Genomic DNA, 17,004 nt, shown 5'->3' with positions numbered 1-17,004 from the left:
AGTCATAAGAACGTAAGGAATAGGGAACCGGGCTAGACTATTTGGCCCATCGAGCCTGCTCTGCCATTCAGTAAGATCATGGCTGATCTGACTGTAATCCTGACGCCATGTTCCTTTCTGTCCCCCCATAACCTTTGACTCCCTTGTCAATCAAAAATTCATCTAACTCAGCTTTGAACATTTTTTTAATATTCTTTGATGGGATGTGGGTGTTGCTGGCAAGGCCAGGTCCATATTGTCCATCGCTAATTTCCCTTGAACAGGGTGTCTTGCTGGGTCACATGGCTGTGGGTCTGGAGACACATGTAGGCCAGACCAGGGTAAGGATGGCAGATTTCCTTTCTCAAACATTAGTGAACCAGAGGGTTTTTTTTTTTAAGACAACAATCAATGATACTTGTCATTGTCAACATTACTGACACTATCTTTCAATTCCAGATTTTATCAATTAAATTTAAATTCTACGTGGTGGGATTGAATCCATATCTGGGAAGTATAGCCTGGACCTCTGGCTTTGACACCACCATCTCCTTATAACACAGCCTCCACTGCTCACTGGGGGAAGAGAATTTCAAACACTAACAACAAGCTGAGAGAAGAAATTCCTCCTCATCTCCATCTTAAGTAGGAGGCCCTTTATTTTCAAACTGTGCTGCCTTGTTCTCGATGTCTCTACAAAAGGAAACATCCGCTTAGCATCTACTCTGTTGAGCCCCCTCAGAGCCTTTCATGTCTCAGTGAGATCACCTCTCATTCTCCCTAACTCTGGTGAGTATAGGCCCAGCCTGCTCTTTCCTCATAAGGCAATCACTTCGTCCAGTGGGAGTCATTCCAAAAGGAAATAGCGAGAGTTCAGGGCTAACATGTTCCCATACAGGTGAAGGGTAGGACCAATAAGTCCGGGGGACGCTGGGTGTCAAGAGATATAGAGGATTGGACTGCTTATGGCAGACACAGAGGGCTGGAAACAACGGAATCCCTAGAGGAGTATAGAACGTGTAGGGGGTACTTAAAAAAGTAATTAGGAGAGGGAAGAGGGAGCATGAAAAACACTGGTGGGCAAGATAAAGGAAAATCCCAAGGCATTTTATAAATATATTAAAGGCAAGAGGATAACCAGGGAAAGAGTAGGGCCCATTAGGGGCCAAAGTTGCAATCTGTGCATGGAGGTCATAGGTGGGATTTTAAATGATTACTTTTCACCTGTATTCACTGTGGAGAAGGACAATGTAGGTGTAGAAATCAGGGAGGGGGCCTGTGATATAATTGAACAAATTAGCATTGAAAGGGAGGAGGTATTAGCGGTTTTGGCGGGTTTAAAAGTGGATAAATCCCCAGGCCCAGATGAGATGTATCCCAGGCTGCTGTGTGAGGCAAGGGAGGAGATTGCAGGGGCTCTGACACTAATTTTCAAATCCTCTCTGGCCACAGGAGAGGTGCCAGAGGACTGGAGGATAGCAGATGTGGTACCGTTATTTAAGAAGGGTAGGGGGGATAAACCAAGTAATTACAGGCCAGTGAGTCTAACATCAGTGGTAGGGAAACTATTGGAAAAAATTCTGAGGGCCAGGATTAATCTCTACTTGGAGAGGCAGAGATTAATCAGATATAGTCAGCCTGGCTTTGTCAGGGGGAGATCGTGTCTAACGAATTTGATTGAACTTTGAGGAGGTGACTAGTTGTGTAGATGAGGGTAGTGCAGTTGGTGTAGTCTACATGGACATCAGTAAGGCTTTTGACAATGTCCCACATGGGAGAATGGTCAAGAAGGTAAGAGCCCATGGGATCTGGGGCAATTTGGCAAATTGGATCCAAATTAGCTAAGTAGCAGGAGGCAGAGAGTGATGGTCGAAGATTGCTTTTGTGATTGTAAGCCTACGATGACTGGTGTACCCCAGCGATCGGTGCTGGGACCCTTGCAGGAGATTTTGGGATGCCGGCCGCCACCCGCAATCGGGGCCGGACCGCGGTTTCACGCTAGGCCGGCCAATTAAAGGCTCGTCCAGCATGAAACGCGGGCGGCAGTGCTCAATGCTGCTCTGTGTGTGTGTGTGTGTGTGTGTGTGTGTGTGGAGGAGGAGGGCGAGCGCTCAACTTCCCAAGTGCATGCTGGGAACGCCCCCTGAGGCACGGAGCTGCCTCAGGGAGATGAAGTGTTTAAGAACTAAAAATAGACAATTTTGAATTGTTAAAAAAAAACTTGACTCTGTCACATGAGCAGGGATGTGTTCTTAACAAAATGTTAAAATCTCTATTTTATTTTTTAATTGCTGCTGTTTCAATGCCAAAAATCCGGCCCCAGAAAGTGTGCTGAGGCCATTGCAGCACTCTGACTGACAGCACATTCCAAAGAAATCAAACCTGGACTCTTGCAGATCAGCAGAACTTCCAGATTTGCATTAGCACACCGCAGGGAACTTTGATACCAGCGGTTTTAAGTGTAGACATGACGGATTACGAAATGCTAATGTATAAATATCCCATTTTATAATATCTAGAGTACAGCATTTCCCCTTAACTTTGAATTAATCTAACCACTCGTGCTCAACTTTTCAAAACCCTAATTGTATTAACAGCAGGCTTCCTTTTACTATCACTTTGGATGGGAGAGAATTAAAACATTGTTAAACATTTTCCAAAACAATAAAAAAATTATTTTCTTGAGGAGATTTCTTTCTTAAATTTGCAATGGTTAGCACCAGCACAGAAGTGATAATATTCACTGAAATGGAATAAAGGGAGAAATTTGATGCTCAGAAGTGTTATGCCTGAATCAGGAACAATCATGTAGATTTTAATGGTTAGTTTAATATATTGGAATTCTGTGATTTTTTTTCTTAAAGATTTTCCATTCATGGTGCTACCTATATGTAGGGAGCAATGTAACTCATTGCTATGTCAGATATTAGGAAAATTTCATTGCCCCTCACCTTCCCATTCTTTTTCTTGCCTCCTCCTTAAGACACCCTTCTGGGATGAGGCTCCTTAGGCCTTGTCTGTTACCTGATGATTTCTGGCAAATGCCTAGATGGTAGAGTTAGCACCTTCTGGCTGGCCTCACTTTCAATGCTGACAGTAACTCTGGAAGCTAGTTAATGGCTTTAATGCAACTCCCTTTGAAAAAAATTTAGGCTTTGGTGATTTGGTCATAGAGAACTTAACAGTTGAGTCTGAACTTGGTCCATTGATTTATTTGCCGGGTAGGGAGTGAGCAGGAAGCTGATATTTCCCCTTCCTGGCTCCATGCCAGTTGTACCAACTCAAGGTTGCTGACTAAACTGAGAAAAGTTAATTCTGTTGTTGCCAGAAATTTAGCTCAGCACATTCTAGTCTGTACCTCTTAGTCCCGCATTGGGTAATAGCAGTACTCTAATGGTCATCAGAAAGTTATGATATAAACGGACAATCACAATAATTCAATTTCCAAGCCGTATTTTTGTCCAATTTGTTGAACGTAAAAATTCAACAGCAAAATATCGAAGATACATTAAATAGCTGTTTGAAAAGGAATAGTAAAAGAGGATGGGAAATGAGTCAGGGGGTGGGAGCAAAAGTAGATCAGGTCAAAAAGCCAATGCAAAATTTATACAAAGTGGAAGCATCTGAGCTGCAATATTCTAATTTTCTAACTGGTTGAGGATGTCACTACATTGATGCAAAGACTTTGCATTCAAAGCGAAGGCTCCTCACTACCTTCTCGGGGTAATAAATGTGGCCTTTACGGTGTTGCCCAATTCCTGCAAACAAAGTCAATAGACCAGATGTTGGAGGCCATCTCAGCCCCAGGGCATCGCTGCAGGAATTGTGCAAGAGGGTATGCCAGGGGCAACGCCAGGCATACCCAAAGATGAGGTATCAACCTGGTGAAGATACAACACAGGGCTACTTGTGTGCCAAACAGCATAAGCAGCAAGTGATAGACAGAGCTAAGCCAATCCACAACAAACAAATCAGATCTAAGTTCTGCAGTCCTGCCACATCCAGTCGTGAATGGTGGTGGACAATTAAACAACTCACTGGAGGAGGAGGCTCCACAAATATCCCCATCCTCAATGACCGGGGAGCCCAGCACATCAGTGCAAAAGATAAGGCTGAAGATGAAGCATTGGCTACAATCTTCAGCCAGAAGTGCCCAGAGGATGATCCATCTCAGCCTCCTCCAGAGGCCCCAGCGTTACAGATGCCAGCCTTCAGCCAATTCAATTCACTCCATGTGATATCAAAAAATGGCTGAAGGCATTGGATACAGCATAAGCCCTGACAATATTCCAGCAATAGTACTGAAAACTTGTGTTCCAGAACATGCCATGACCCTAGCCAAGCTGTTCCAGTGCAGCTGCAACACTGGTATCTATCCTGAAATGTGGATTGCCCAGATATGTCCTGTACACAAAAAGCAGACAAACCCAGCCCGGCCAATTACTGCCCCATCAGTCTACTCTTGATCATCAGTAAAGTAATGGAAGGGGTCATCAACAGTGCTATTAAGTGACACTTGCTTAGCAATAACCTGCTCACTGACACCCAGTTTGGGTTCCGCCAGGGCCACTCAGCTCCTGACATCACCACAGCTTTGGTTCAAACATGGACAAAAGATCTGAACTCCTGAGGTGAGGTGAGAGTGACTGCCCTTGACATCAAGGCAGCATTTGACCGATTGTGGCATCAAGGAGCCCTAGCAAAACTGGAGTCAATGGGGATCAGGGGGAAAACTCTCCATTGGTTGGAGTCATACCTAGCACAAAGGAAGATGGTTGTGGTTGTTGGAGGTCAGTCACCTCAGCTCCAGGACATCACTGCAGGAGTTCCTCAGGGTAGTGTCCTTGGCCCAACCATCTTCAGCTGCTTCATCAATGACCTTCCTTTCATCATAAGGTCAGAAGTGGGGATGTTCGCTGATGATTGCACAATGTTCAGCACCATTCGCAACTCCTCAGATACTGAAGCAGTCCATGTCCAAATGCAACAAGACCTGGACAATATCCAGGCTTGGGCTGACAAGTGGTAAGTAACATTCGCGCAACACAAGTGTCAGGCAATGACCATCTCCAACAAGAGAAAATCTAACCATCGCCCCTTGACATTCAATGGCATTACCATCATTGAATCCCCCCTATCAACATCCTGGGGGTTACTATTGACCAGAAACTGATCTGGACTTACCATATAAATACTGTGGCTACAAGAGTAGGTCAGGGGCTAGGAATTGTGTGTCGAGTAACTCGTTTCCTTACTCCCCACAGCCTGTCCACCATCTACAAGGCACAAGTCAGGAGTGTGATGGAATACTCCCCACTTGCCTGGATGAGCGCAGCTCCTACAACACTGAAGAAGCTTGACACCATCCAGGACAAAGCAGCCTGCTTGATTGGCGCTCCATCCACAAACATTCACTCCCTCCACCACCGACACACAGTAGCAGCAGTGTGTACCATCTACAAGATGTACTGCAGGAATTCACCAAAGCTCCTTAGACAGCACCTTCCAAACCCACAACTGCTACCATCTAGAAGGACAAGGGCAGCAGTTAGATGGGAACACCACCACCTGGAAGTTCCCCTCCAAGTCACTCACCATCCTGACTTGGAAATATATTTCCGTTCCTTTACTGTCCTTGGGTCAAAATCCTGGAACTCCCTCCCTAACAGCACCGTGGGTGTACCTACACCACAGGGACTGCAGCGGTTCAAGAAGGCAGCTCACCACCCCCTTCTCAAGGGCAACTAGGGCTGGACAATAAATGCTGGCGCAGCCAGCGAAGTCCACATTCCATGAATTAATTAAAAAAAAGCAAGCTCATGGAAGATTCTGCTGCCTGTAATCTAACTTGCACCAAGTCCCTTCTGTCCATCTCCCTTCTGCCTGTTGACCTGCAGTGGTTCTCAGTCTTGCCAACTTGAATTGGGGTGCTTGCTAATACATTCATGGCACACGAGCTATGTGAACAAGCTGCAGACCTGCTGATGAAAGCTGCCTTGCTGTTGTGCTCCCTGAATAAAAAACGCTGCTAAAAACCTTGAGTTGTGACAGTGTCCTCCTGCCCTGTTTTATAATGGCTGTTTGTTTTCCATCTCCTTATACCAAGCCAATTTTAGATTGTTATTTTTCTCACTGACTGCAGAAATGGCTGCACCAGGAATTAAAAACACAATCGCATTTCTTTCCATCTGAACCTTGCTGTTAATTAGTTTCAATGAGCTGTAAAATTGACAAAATATCTGCTAAAGTCTGGCAGCAAAAGACAATCCAATCATGTCAGTTTTGTCTTAAGTAACTGTAGCAAACAAAAAAACCCATTAAATTGTCAGAGGTAAATGGCACTTTGGAAATGAGACAGATCTTGTGATTGTCATCATGTACTCCTGTTTGTTTTGATGACCATCAATAGAAAACAATGATTGGATGTCTGTCACTCGGTAGGGTCAACAAACTGGCTGTTAATAGTTTTGGGGAAAACAACTTCCAATCTAAACTCGGGCAGTGGAAGGTCTTTCCTGTCGCAGTGTTTTGGAGGTAAGGAAGGAAGGTTGGGTATGTTTGCCAAACCTGGTGATTGTAACCCCAGGAAGAATCTTCAGCAGCACTTCCCAAGCTGTACCACTTAGAAAGACAGGGGCTGCATGTGCATGGGAATGCCATCGCTGTTAATGGTATGTTAATTATATTGTTAAGGTACATGAGTGAAGAGCAATGTTTAATTAAGTACCTAGAGCACCAATAAAGAGAGACTGCTGGGACCCAGGAGTAGCAAGTAGGAACATAATGCTGCATTTCTATAAATAAGCCTATTATGATGAAAAATATTAATGTCTAGTTTCATACTTCACCGACTAGTTTGGGATCTAATTAACAATCACCTCCAAGTCACATGTCATCTTCTCAAAAGGCAACTATGCATGGGTAATGAAAGACAACCTTACCAGCAATGCTCACATCCTGAGAATGAATTGAAAGAAAAGACCTAGTTGATATGCATTTGGACACTAGGTGAGGGCTTACTCCAGCTATGATTAGATATCCTGGTCAGCATTCTCTGTCAGAGTGCGCAAGTGAAATTTGACTCCTGGTGCCTATGGATACAAAACATTGGTTCAGCCTCAATTGGAGTATCATGTCCAATTATGGGCACCACACTTTTGGCAGGGAGTGAAGGCATTAGAGATAGAGTGTAGAAAAGAACAGCTCCAGTTACATTGGCAGACTGGAGAACCTGACCAACTTTACCTCAGAGAAGAAAAGGTTGAGAGGAGATTTGATAGAGGTGTTCAAAATCCTGAGGGGTCCAAACAGTCTAACCATTGAAAAACTGTATCCATCGGTGGATCGAGAATCAGAGGAAACAGGCTTAAGGCGATTGGTAAAAGAATTAAAGGCAACATGAAGAGAAACTTTTTTACTCGGCCAGTGGTTAGGATCTGGAATGCATTGCTTGGGAGGACGGTGAGGGCAGGATCAATTGTGGCTTTCGAAAGGAAATTGGAAAAGCACCTCAGAGAGAAAAAGAAATAGCATGGTGACAGGGAAAGGGTGGCGAGGTGAGACTGGATGAATTGTGCTGGCAGGGAACCAGCATTGTCTTAACAGGCTGAATGGCTTTGTGGGCTGTAACCGGTCTACGGTGAGAATTTTCTGCTTGGTGTGCGGTTGCGCGCTCAGCATGCTGGAGCGTGAAATAGCACGTGATGTTGTCAGGCGACTATCCTGACATCATCGCACACTTGCGTGATATTTCGGTCAGCAGGCGCGCGCGGGAGTCAGCAGCACATCCGCCGTCAATTAGGAGGCTTATTAAGAACAAGAACATAAGAAATAGGAGCAGGAGTAGGTTATTCGGTCCCTCAAGCCTGCCCCACCATTCAATAATATAATGGTTGGTCTGCCCCAGGCCTCAACTCCTCTTTCGTGATAGCTCCACTTACTCCTCAATTCCCTGATATCTCAAAAATCTATCTACCTCCTCTTTAAATAATTTCAGTGATCCAGCCTCCACAACTCTCTGGGGTAGAGAATTCCAAACATTCACTACCCTCTGAGAGAAGAAATTCCTTCACATCTCAGTTTTAAATGAGTGTCCCCTTATTCTGTAACTATGTCCCTTAGTTCGAGATTCCCCCACTAGTGGAAACAAACATCTTCCCAGCATCTACCCTGTGAAGCCCCCTCAGAATCTTGTACATTTCAATAATATCTTCTAAAATTCTTCTAAACTGTAATGAAAAAGGCCTAACCCTGTTTAGCCATTCTTGATAGATCAACCCCTTCATCCCAGGAATCAGCCTAATGAACCTCTTTTGAACTGCCTCCAATGCCAGTATATCCTTTCTCAAATACGGAGACCAAAACTGTAAACAGTACTCCAGGTGCAGCCTCACCAACACTCTGTGCAGTTGTAACAAGACTTCCCTATTCTTAAACTCCAACCCCCTAGCAATACAGGCCAAAATTCCATTTGCCTTCTTAATTACTTGCTGCACCTGCACGCTACTTTGTTATGTTTCATGCACAAGAACACCCAGATCCCTCTGTGCTGCCCTTTTTTGAGTCTCCCTCCATTTAAATAAACATCTGCCTTTTGATTCATCCTACCAAAGTGCATGACCTCTCACTTTCCTACATTAAACTCCATCAGCCAAGTTTTTGCCCACTCACTCAGCCTGTCTATATCCCCTTGCAGATTCCTTATGTCCGCATCACAAATGCCTTCCCACTTATTTTTATATCGTCAGCAAATTTGGATACATTACACTCTGTCCCTCCTACAAGTCATTAATATAGATGGTAAATAATTGAGGCCCTAGGACCGATCCTTGTGGAACTCCACTGTTTATGTCTTTTTAACCTGAAGAAGACCCAGTAATCCCAACTCTTTCTCTTCTGTGTGTTAACCAATCCTCAATCCATGCTAATACATTACCCCCAATACCGTAAGCTCCTATCTTGTGCAATAACCTTTAATGCACCTCATCGAATGCCTTCTGGAAATCCAAATACACTACATCTACTGGTTCCCCTTTATCTACTCTGCTTATTACATCCTGAAAGAACTCCAGCAAAATTGTCAAACATGACCTTTAAAGTAGCAACTGATGGTGGTTTTTTGCTGCCCATCCAATGTTACAGTTGGCGGGTGGCGAATCTGCCAAGCAGACTTTGCCTTTTTGATGAAGGATGGGATTAAGGTTCTGCTATTAATTTTAAAAAAATGTTTGGACAGAATTTTCATCATCTGTATTTTCACATGAATGAATCTGATATGTGGACATTTTTTTCTGCAGCTTCAAATCCCTATTGATTGGTTTTAAATTCTTCAGCTCCCTGAGGCAGCTCTCTGCCTTCAGGGGGCTTTCATTGTGCCCTCCTCCACGCCCGCGCAGACATCAGCGCTCGCCCTGCTCCAACGCCCCCAACCCGGCAGCGCCGAGCCTCTCAGTGCGCGTTTCACGCTGGCTGGCCGTTCGTTGACCAGTCGATGTGAAATCGCGGTTAGGGGCTGATTGTGGCTGGCAGTCTGCTCCTCAACTGCCTGCGGACTCACCCGCCGATCGTGGCCGCTAGCTGACCTGAAAATCCCACCCTATGATTCTATAATACGCACACTGGTAAGGGAAGTGGGGTGCTGTAGTGGTTATATTAGTGGACAAGTAATCCAGAGGTCTCGGCCGATAATTCTACAAACACAAGTTCACAATCCCACCAGGGCAGTTTGTGAATTTCAATCTGGAATAAAAAGCTGTTATCAGTAATGGTGATGAAGCTGTCTGATTATCATAAAGACCCAACTGGTTCATTGATATTCTTTGGGGAAGGTGCCTGTTCCTATCAGTGTGACTTACATGACTCCAGATCCACGGCAATGTATTTGACTCTGTCACCCCAGCAGCGTCAAACCTGGGTCATGTCTCCTCTTAATCTTTGTTTCTGAAAACAAATGCAATTCTAATCATAACTTTTAATTGCAGAATCACCCTTATTATAGTACTGGGTTAAAATGGGGCCATTGAGGGCACTTTCAACCCCCAAGAATAACTGAGGCCAATAAAAAAGCAAGATTTGGATCTTTATAGCACTTTTAACAACCGCTGGACATCTGAAAGTGTTTTCTCGTCAATGGTAATGAAGGAAATGTGACAGCCATTTTGCTCTCATCAAAATCCCACAGACTGCGTTGTGATAATTAGGTTATTTGTGATGTTGATTGAGGGATAAACATTGGCCAGGACACCAGGGATAACTCCCCTGCTCTTCTTTCAAATAGTGCAATGGAATCCTTTACATCTAACCGAACAAGGAGATGGGCACTCCAGTGTTGTCCAAAATCTCTGGCAGTATAACATTCCCTCAGTACTGCACTGGAGAGTTAGCATAATATCTTTGTGCTCAAGCCAACAGCAGGACCTGAACCCACCAACTTGCAATTTAGAGACTAGAGTGCTAGCAATTCAGCTACTTTAGACGTAGGTGAAGTAATGCTGTGGTGGACAAGTAATCCAGAGACTCTGGGGAGCTGGGTTCAAACCCACCATGGCAGATGGTAGAATTTGAATTGAATAAAAATGTGGAATTAAAAGTCTAATGATAACCACGAAGCCATTATTGATTGTTGTAAAAAACCCATCTGGTTCACTAATGCCCTTTAGGGAAGGAAATCTGCCATCCTTATCTGGCCTGGCCTACATGTGACTCCATTCCCTTCTTAAGGGCAATTAGGGATGGGCAATAAATGCTGGCTTAGCTAGTGATGCCCACATAGAACCATAGAAAAGTTACAGCACAGAAGGAGGCCATTTGGCCCATCTTGTCCATGCCAACCTGAGGTCACCCAGGTGCCCTTTCTAATCCCACCTTCCTGCACCCGGCCCATAGCCCTGCAGCTTACAGCACCTTAGGTGCAGATCCAGGTACTTTTTAAAAGAGTTTAGAGTTTCTGCCTCTACCACCAACTTGGGCAGCGAATTCCAGACACCCACTACCCTCTGCGTAAAAAAGTTCTTCCTCATGTCCCCCTGTCCCAACATCTGTGTCCCCTGGTTCTAGAATTATCCACCAAAGGAAACAATTTTATCCTGTCCACTCTATCTATTCCCCTCCAATGGATGCAAAAGAAATAGGTGTCAACTAAGGATATTACAGGATACGGAATAAGCATGATCTAATTGAATAGCCTACTCGTGTTTCTAGGTTAGGTATAAAGGCAATCTAGATTGGATTTTGTGTACCGTGTTAGTTGCTCACAGTTGGTAGAGTAGCTGAGCTCCATAATTGGCATTCTTTAAGTCTGTAAGGGGAAGAAAAGCTGCAATCACAGTTCCAATCCTTGATTGCTATCTAACACCTCTTTGTGAAGAGACAGTAGCTATTGCAGGAATGCCTTCTTGTTTATGTTCATCCAACAATAATTTGATGCCAGACATACGCTGTCACACTACCACTGGGATATCAGCTGGAAAATACTAATCTGCATGCCAGACATGCAACAGTCATCCTCCCAAAGACGACAGCTACAGCTCCCTCGCTGTCAGGGAGCCAATCAGTACATGCAGCAACGGAAAAATAAAATCAATTGTGCCATAAATGTTGCTAAAACAGGACATTCGTGAAAAAGTTTGACAGATTTTTACCGGGAAACAATGACTTCTGTATTTCTGCAGAATTTTCTACAAGGCTAGTATTTATCAGACCCAGTGTCCAAAAAGGGATTTCAAAGTATGTGGGACAGAAGGTGCAGGAACTAAGGCGCATACTTGTGACAGGGAATGTGTCATTGTTAATGGGCCCATCTCACAGGTCTAATGTCCTCTGGGCTGACATCATGCCCTTATAAATAAAACAGCGACTACCTCTCCATCTGTCCACCATTTTCCAAAAACTAACACTATTTTGCCGGAAATTACATTCAGACAGCTTTAAGTCTCTTTCCTATTCTTCTGAGGTGTTGACTCATGCTGGGGTACTGTTCACTCCTGTACAGCGCCTGTGTGGCCATTCTTCACATCCAAGCACAATAAGGGCTAGTTAACCAAGACGATTGAGGAATCGCACCCAAGCCCAATCATACCCTCTGTAAGACCCCTCACGCTCAGACATCTTTATTACTTATAATGGGTACAAAACTCTTTCTTTCTCACAGTTCGAGGCCAGTCTTCTGCACAGTTTAATTCATTTTGCATGACCTTGCTAATTCTGGCATGGCGGTGTCTTGGCTAAATTACCCATCCTGCCTTGCACCCACAATGCAGTTCTCCATGTGTCCTCAGGGTACCGCTACTCTTGGATGTTCCACGTTACCACCGGGAACAGTTATGATGGATTTGTCTTGAGATTTGTTAGCTTCATATTCTAGAAGAGACCTTGCTGGAGGCAATGGTCTTTGTTCTTATTTACATGCTAATTATCTGCACAGGTTAACCAAGACTAACATATAGCTGCCCTCTGAGATGCTACTCAGACATCCTCTCTGGTGCGTGACATCACTGTGGCCTAGCTTCTTTTGCACATGTTCAGTATGCTCTTATTAGAGTTAACCCTTTACTCCACATCTCCCCCCAAGTCTTATTAGCATTAACCCTTTACTCCACATCTCCCCCCAAGTCTTTATCCCCATATTATTTTACACTCATTCCCCTATAGCTCCCCACAAAATGTCTTCTCTTAAAGGGAAAGTCTCTGTGGTGGTTTCACCAGTCTCATTGAATGAATGCAGAGCTCCTCCTGGGGTAGATGGGAACACTGCTGCTCTGAGGCCAGTTCAAGAGGGCAGTCATTCCTGGTTTCCTTCGTTTGTGGTGTGGTTGGCGTGACACTCTCTTCTGCTTCAGGAACTCTGTCTATGCTGTTGAAGGTTTTCTGTCCATCAAGATTAGGGCAGATAAGTTCTGCTGAACAGTGTCTGACTGTGTCCTAACCAGGTACAATCTTGGTTTTTCAGTTACCATACCATACCTGCTCGGTTCTGGTCTCTGATACATAACTTCTCACCTCTTCCCACAATCGGAAGGTCTTGAGATCTATGCTGCTGGTTGAATGCCCAAGCCTGACTTGCTTGGTAGGCTTCTTCCTTCTCCCTGGATCGATCATGCTCTTCCCCCGTGACATTCAGTAACAAGGCGGGGAGCAGGAAGGGGAGTTGAGTCTTAAGCCTGTGGCCCATCAGGAGTTCATACGGGGCAAACCCATTATGTAATAGCGTCAAATGATAGCCAAGCAGTGTGAGCTCAAAGTCGTCATTTTTCTTCAAGAGGTCTTTGTACTCCTCACTCAGCTTCTCCATTAGCCTGGGGGTAGTTTGGAGAACATGTAGTTTGCAGAAATCCATATGACTTTGGGAAGGACTGAACAGACCTCATTGGTGAACTGTGGTCTACTATTGGAGATGACTATGTCAGGAATGCGGTGTTTGGAGAACACTTTCTTCAAGGACGGTAGTAACGGCTTCAGAGGAGTGGCCATGTGGCTTTTGCACCCCTATACAGTGAGAGTAATAATTAACCACTAGAAGAAAGCTTTTCTCTTTGTAGGCAAACAAATCCATTAATGGGAAGGAGGGGGGTAGGAGTGGCCCTTTCTGCTCCTGCCTGTGGGTGACACAGGTGACACCGCTGGAGGCCATCAGTTCAATGGAGTGTGAAATCCCTGGCCCCCCGGACTGACTGTTGTGCCCTGGTTCGACACTTGGTTATGCCAAGATGTCTTTGGTGGATCTTCTGCGGGATCTCCAGACAGAGAACACATTGTACCACCACATCAGGAGGTCATCCACGATGCTAAACTGGTGGTCCTGTTTGAAATATTGTCTCAGGAGAGGTGCACTGTGACCATCCATCCAGGCAGCATGTGCAGATTTGGATGCACTCGCCATCTCTTGTTTGGCCTGTAAGAAATTCACGCAACTTCTGGTCTGTTGCCGGCTAGTATCTGGTAGTCAGGGCTACAAAGCTATGGAGGCTTTGTCTTTGTGTACTGGGTAAGTAGTGGCAGCCTGGATAGGGTATTGGCTGTAGTCTGATATATACCCTGTGTGTACTCCATAGTAGCGTCGTAGTGCATGAGTCTAAGCCAGAATCACTGAATCTTGGGCGGCATCTTTGTGGTTTCCTCTGAATTTAACAAAGTAGCTAATGGCTCAAGTGGGCTCAATCTTAAAGTGCAGGCCCAGTGCATGATCAGAGAATTCCTCACATGCTCGAGTCAAGACCAGGGGACTTTCGATCACAGCATAATGCCACTCCATCTCGGTTAATGACTTGGTCGTGTAGCAAACAGGTCTTTTTTTGCCATCGCTTTGGACCTGGAATCGCACTGCTCCCAGCCCCATTGCAGGTGCATCGGCTGCCACAGTCATGGGAAATTCTGGATCATGGTGGGCTAGGACCCTTGGGGATGTCAGCATTATTTTAATTTGTTCAAACAGCCAGTGCTGATGTTCAGCCCAGCACTACGCCTGGTCCTGTCGTAAAGTATGTCTGAGGGATTTATTTATCTGGGCTAAATGAGGTAGCAATTTACCTGGTTGGTTGACCATGCCCTTAAACCTTTGTAGCTCTGTTGCATTTCTAGGCAGTGTGATTGCCCTTATTGCCTCCATTTCGGTGGGTCTGCGGTAATCCCAGTTGCTTGGATAATGTGCCCTAGGAACTTTATCGCGGGCCTAAAAAATGTCATTGAGCATCAAGCCAGCCTCTTGCGGCGTGAGTAAGACTTCCTGGGCCTGTTTGCCGTGTTCCTGCTCCGTTGACGAATGGATCAAGATATCAACTATGTGGCAGATAACACCGTCAATGCCCTGTGGGATATTGGACATTGTCCTTTGGAATATTTCAGGGGCTGACGTGAAGTTGAGTGGCAGATAGATAAACAGTACTGTCCAAAGGTCGTAACAGAAGTGGTTAAGGGTGTTGACTTTTGGTCCAATGGCAACTGACAAAACCTACTGTTGGAACCATTTTGGTGAAGATGGTACCGTTGGCAAATTTGGTCGATATCTCATCCACCGGCACTATTGGGTGGATTTCTCTTTCAACTGCCTTGTCGAGGTGTGTTTGATCAACACAGGTACAAAACCAGTAGGCTTAGGAACTGGTATCATATCAGAGCACCACACCTGGGCTTACCCAAGCCTGTAAAGAGTGTGGGGGAATTCCCTCCTAAACTAGTTTTCTTGTATCTTTCCATTGGCCTCACCAACATTTTGAAGCAGATTTAGAGCCTGTGCAGGCTTTTTGGTTCACTAGCGAGTTTGCTTGATTCCTGATGATGTACAATGTCTCAGGGATTGCTCCATCTCCATATTTTAGTCTCGTTTCCAGCTGGCCTTGAATATTTAACTTCGTCCTCCTTGAAACTTGGAGTTGAATAGGCGCTGGTTGCAGAGTCGCTTTATTCAGCCGTGGAACTCTGTCAGAGAACACTGAGAAACCAGCTTCTGTGTCGTGCTTGAGTTTGGTCAGATGCCCATTGGCCTCAATGTCAGCACTCTGAAACATATTCTTATCTTTCCTTGCCTTCTTCCAGGAAGGTACTTCCCTGGCTAGTCAAGGTCTGGAATTTCTTGAATGGAAATCCTTTTTAACAGAGTTCTCCTTCTGTCATGTAAACGCAGATTCCCCGGAATGACAGGCCGCTTTAAAATGGCCTAACTGACCACATCCAGGGCAGTGCGTGATCCGGGAGGGACACTTTTCCTGCCTGTGCTTCTTATTCCTGCTACAGTCAGGACATTGGGAAATGGTGCTTGTTGCCTTTTCAGGGCTGCCTTGCTATACATCCAGTTCTGCAACACGCAGATTGAACGACTTCATCGGGCTGCCCTTGGGAAATTTCCCTCGCTCCTCCAACAAAAGCTTTATTCTGCCCCTGCTCTTTGGGCTGCCTGTCAAAATGTACAGTTTTCCTTACATCTAAATCTTCCCCAGCTTGTAAGGGGTCAGAGAGATTCTCATCTAAACTGTTCGATCGCTGGTCAGATTATCTTTAGTGTTCCATACTCACAATTATTGACTAGGCAGCGCAAGTCGTTGATGTATGAGTCAATCCCTTTACCCTGTTTTCAAATGTGCCGGTTAAACTTCACCCTCTCAATAACAATATTTTTATGAAGACAGAAGTATGAGTCAAAGACTCCAGTGACATCCTCGTAGGAGATTATCTCTTTGTTCACCCCCTGTCTGGTGAGCATGTTGTCTGCTATGCTCCCAACAGCATATAACACAGTGCTAACTTCACCTTTGTTCTCTTTAGTTGTGAGGTCCAAGATGTTGAGTTAATTACTCTTGATGTATTCATCAATTTTTAAGCATTTAACTGTCGCTTTATTTCTTTCATATTAATGAATGTAGAGGAGTTGCTTGGTGTCCCTGTGTGCAGGGTTTGTCTCATGTAGTGTAAAGGGTTAACTCTAAAATGAGCATATTGAGCATGTGCAAAAGAAACTATTTCACTCACTGAGAGAGGATGTCTGAGAACATCTCAGAGGGCAGCTCTAGCTATATGTTAGTCTTAGTTTAACTTTTGTAAATATGCAGCAAGTAAATAAATGTTTTTGAGCAAAAACTATTGCCTCGAGCAAGATTTCTTCTAGAATGAGAAGCTAACGAATCCCCAGACTAACCTATCATTACAGATGGTGGCACCGGCGACCACACCCACAGCGGAACAGTCGAAGACGACAGGAAAAGCCTCAAGTGAAGCTCAGCAAGTGTGCAGATCAGCGAGTAAAGGGCTTTGAAGCCAACCCAGGAGCTACACCAGAGACCACCAAATAACGATGGTGGCCCAGCGACTGACAGGAGAAGCGGCACGGGAAAAGACAACCTCACATCTGGGAGAGCAATGGCTGCTACATTGGCCCTCCCAGAATCTCTTCAAAACATTGAGGGCCCCAGACAGGCTGATCAATGGCAAAATTGATGAAAATGCCTGAGATGGAATTTTCAAATGGCAATGGAAGTGGGATCAGAGGCGGAAATGCCAGCGATTTCCAGATACCCGGACGGCATGCTGGTCCTCCAC

This window comes from Carcharodon carcharias, chromosome 7 (genome assembly GCF_017639515.1).
Source record: "Carcharodon carcharias isolate sCarCar2 chromosome 7, sCarCar2.pri, whole genome shotgun sequence".
Lineage (NCBI taxonomy): Eukaryota > Metazoa > Chordata > Chondrichthyes > Lamniformes > Lamnidae > Carcharodon > Carcharodon carcharias.
The sequence above is the reverse complement of the archived record's forward strand: the minus strand, read 5'-3'. Positions refer to the sequence as shown.